The sequence below is a fragment of the Elephantulus edwardii genome, unplaced genomic scaffold, assembly GCF_000299155.1.
Source record: "Elephantulus edwardii isolate Elephantulus edwardi_28Jun2011 unplaced genomic scaffold, EleEdw1.0 scaffold00150, whole genome shotgun sequence".
In the NCBI taxonomy this organism is placed as follows: domain Eukaryota; kingdom Metazoa; phylum Chordata; class Mammalia; order Macroscelidea; family Macroscelididae; genus Elephantulus; species Elephantulus edwardii.
In genome coordinates, this window is record NW_006399900.1 from 8,480,057 (window position 1) to 8,483,860 (window position 3,804).

The 3,804-nt window shown below is 44.4% G+C and overlaps 2 pseudogenes; both read left to right on the plus strand.

The window, feature by feature from the left end:
• LOC102843449 overlaps positions 1-1,192 on the plus strand; it is a 4,976-nt pseudogene extending 3,784 nt beyond the window's left edge.
• A 150-nt stretch (positions 1,193-1,342) lies between these two features.
• LOC102843849 overlaps positions 1,343-3,804 on the plus strand; it is a 14,958-nt pseudogene continuing 12,496 nt past the window's right edge.

Genomic DNA, 3,804 nt, shown 5'->3' on the forward strand with positions numbered 1-3,804 from the left:
GACTTTTCTGAGGAAGAAAAGCCCAAGAAGTCTAAGGAGAAAAATAAGCTACTTGATGGCAAGGGAGAAAAAATGGAAAAAGGAAAACTGAAGAAAAGAGTATAGATAAAGACTTTGAGTCATCTTCTCTGAAAGTTTCTAAACTAGAAGTCACTGAGATGGCAAAAGCATCACCAAAATGCAAAGTAGAACCTGATGTTGAAAAGATGGACAGGACCCCTGAAAAGGACAAAATGTCATCATCATCAACTGCCTGCCCCAGCCAAAACAAAAAAACAAACAAACAAAAAAAATCAAGTTCAACACAGAAACGGGAAAGAAAATTTGGAAGCGCAAAAAATTCCTCGAATACAAAAGACCCCTTGGAAAAATTAGAGTCCACTTCTAGTAAAGCTCAACAAGAGAAGGTCAAAACTAAGGTCAGACGGAAAGTCACCGGAACAGAAGGATCCAGCTCCATTCTTGCGGATTATACCGGTGCAAGCTCAACTGGAGGCAGTCCTGTTCGAAAATCTGAACACAAAACGGATACAAAGTGAACTGTCATTAAATCTTTGGAAGAATAGAATAATGACAATACGGCTCCTGCCTAAGATGTTGTGATTATTATGATTCATGTTCCTCAGTCCAAATGGGATAAAGGTGACTTTGAATCCGAAGAAGAAGATGTTAAATCTACACAGCAAAGCCAAGTAGTGTTATAAAACATTTTAGCACAGAGCTATCAACTACAGCCATGTATCATGAAAAAGAAACAGAGCCGTCAGAGAAAAGTCAGAAACTTAACAAGGAAGCGAGCCATGAAATAATACAGCATGAGGTTAAAAGTTCAAAAAACTCAGCATCTAGTGAAAAGGTGCAAACCAAAGATCGAGATCATTTAGTGTTAGGAAAGGAAAATCCTGAAAAGAGGAAGAGCAGCATTCAACCAGAGAAAGAAAGCAGCTTGGAACGTCTAAATGAACAAGGAAGTTTTCAAAACTTGTCCCAGTCTTCCAAAGAGACCAGAAGTGCGGAGAAGCATGAGACCACGCGTGGTTCCTCAAGTAAAGACTTCACTCCCAGCAGAGACAAAAAGCCTGACTGTGACAATAGAGATTATTCAAGTTCCAAACGTAGAGATGAAAGGAATGAGTCCACAAGAAGAAAAGACTCTCCTCCTCCCAGCTTGGATACACCACTCCCACGTTAAGCCTTTCAAGCTGCTGCCCACGGGTCCTGACGGCCTCACACCCAATACCGACGGAGGAGCATGGAGAGCCGTATTACCTGCCCCTTTCATTCATACCTAGGAGTAGTTCCGGATCGTCATGGGGAGAAATGATATTTGGGGGCCTCCGCGATGCTCCTCACAATGTTCGTTGGGTCCGGTGTTGCTGCAGGGATAGGAACGGGTACTGCAGCTTTACTCAAAGGAGGCCAGACTTTCCAAGTCTTAAGCAACCTTATAGACTCTGACCTTGCGCAGTGAGAAAAATCCACTCATAATCTAGGGCAATCATTAGAGTCACTAGCCGAGGTCGTATTACAACATCAAAGGGCGTTGAACCTTTTTGTTTGTTGCTTTTTTGTTTTTGTTTTTGTTTGTTTTTGCAACTTTGGGGTCTCTGCCAGGCCTGGGGTGAAAAAAATGTGGTTTCTATGCCAATAACTCGGGCATAGTGAGGGACAGTTTAGCCGCAGTCCGAAAGAAATGAGAGGACCGAGCTCAAATTTGAGAGCAAAATTAAAATTGGTATGAATTTCAGAGCCTACAGATAAACCTCTTACATATACTGGAAAATATGATGAATTTAATGCAAAAAACTCTGATGGTTTTTGGGATATGTTTTTCAAGAGGTTTGAAAGTGACCAGAGGGAAGATGTTATGAAAGTTATAAGTGGTAAAATAAATCATGAAACATGAGATTGGAATGATGAATTTAAGCAATATTATGACCCCAAACATCCTTTGTATGAACCTAAACCCCCTTATTGAGATAGTGATCACCCCTGGAATAATGGAAAGTGTAAAAGTGTTGTCTTTTGCATGGAAATAAAAATATTGTAAATTCAGCTAAAAATGTAAAATGTATCAGCTTAAATGTAAAATGTATCTTTTTTACTTTGTAACTTTGTAACCCAAGCAGGTTGAAGAACAGGTTTAAAAACAGGTTTAAAAAAAATGTTTAAGTGAAAAGCCATTGTCTACCAAGCTCTCCAATTACCAAAGAACCATGACCATAAAAAATAGCCTTTCATGCTCTTCAAGGAACCATAATCATAAAGAATAGCTGTGTGCAAGAAAATAATGTAAACTTTATTCTTAGTTTTGTTGTTTTTCTGGCTGCTGATTAAGCCCTTAATTGTAAAGATGGAATATAAATGTATTATGCTAAATGTAATAAGCAAGAAAAGGAAAGGGAAAGGGGAAAGGAAAAGAAGGGAAGGAAGAAAGAAGAAAAAGAATTAGAATGACTTAGAATTAAAGTCATCAAGACCACTTGACTGTTTGTCTTGTGTTCCTTCATCATCCCTTCGCCGAACTTCTACCCACCTTTGTGTTCCCTCTTCAAGATCCTAGACCTCAGGCTTACAAGCCCCTCCCGACTGGAGCAGCCCGTGGCACCATGCCTTGCCCTGCGGCCCTTGCCCTGCATCACTTGCCCTGCAGGCCTTGACATGCTGTGCCCTGCAGCCCTTGCCCTGTAGCCCATGCCCTGAAACCCTTGTCCAGCAGCCCTTGCCCTGCAGCCCTTTCCCTGAGGCCCTTGCCCTGAGGCACTTGACCTTAGGGCCTTGACCTGAGGCCCTTACCCTGCAGCCTTTGCCCTGTGGCCTTTGCCCTGAGGCCCATGTCCAGCAGCCCTTGCCCTGCAGCCCTTGCCCAGAGGCCCTTGACCTGAGGCACTTGCCCTGAGGCCCTTGTCCTGGGGCCCTTGCACTGAGGCCCTTGCCCTGCGGCCATTGCCCTGTGGCCTTTGCCCTGAGGCCCTTGCTTTGTGGCCCTTGCCCTGCAGCCCTTGTCCTGCAGCCCTTGCCCGACAGCCTTTGCAATGTAGCCCTTGCCCTGCAGCCCTTGCCGTGCCTAGCCCTGCAGCTCTTGCCATGCATCCCTTGCCCTGCAGCCCTTGTCCTGCAGCCCTTGCCCGACAGCCTTTGCAATGTAACCCTTGCCCTGCAGCCCTTGCCGTGCCTTGCCCTGAATCCTTTGCCCTGAATCCCTTGCCCAGCAGCCCTTGCCCTGAAGCCCTTGCTGTGCAGCCCTTCTCCTGAATCCCTTGCACTGCGGCACTTGCCCCATGGCCTTTGCCCTGCAACCCTTGCCGTGCAGCCCATACCCCGCATCCCTTGCCAAACAGCCTTGACCATGCTGCTACACCAACTCCAAGGGAGTCTGCATGACAAAATCTCCCGATTGAGGTGAGAACTTCAAGGAAGTCAGCCTCTTGGAACGTGTGCTTTCTCCAAGATTGTTCTTGAACTTTCTGTAATTTCTCTTGTATTGTCTCTTTGTGTTTTCTATGTGGGACAGGGAAAAAAGGCTGTGGTCTTTACACAAAGTTTTCCTACTAAAAGTTTGTTAGATGTTCCCAGAAAGAACTAAATGGAGATGACGACTTTAATGCGCAAACATTACCTCCGGTTCTTTTAGCATTATTAAAACTTCTCAAGAATAATATGATTTTAAGGGAATTCATGGATGCTTTGTAACAAAAAGAATTAATGGTGGAAATCCTAGAGATGACCACTCCAGAGATTCCTAGACTTCTAGGGCTTATACTCCTTCATAGGAAAAACCCAAACCCTTGCCCCCCACCATGA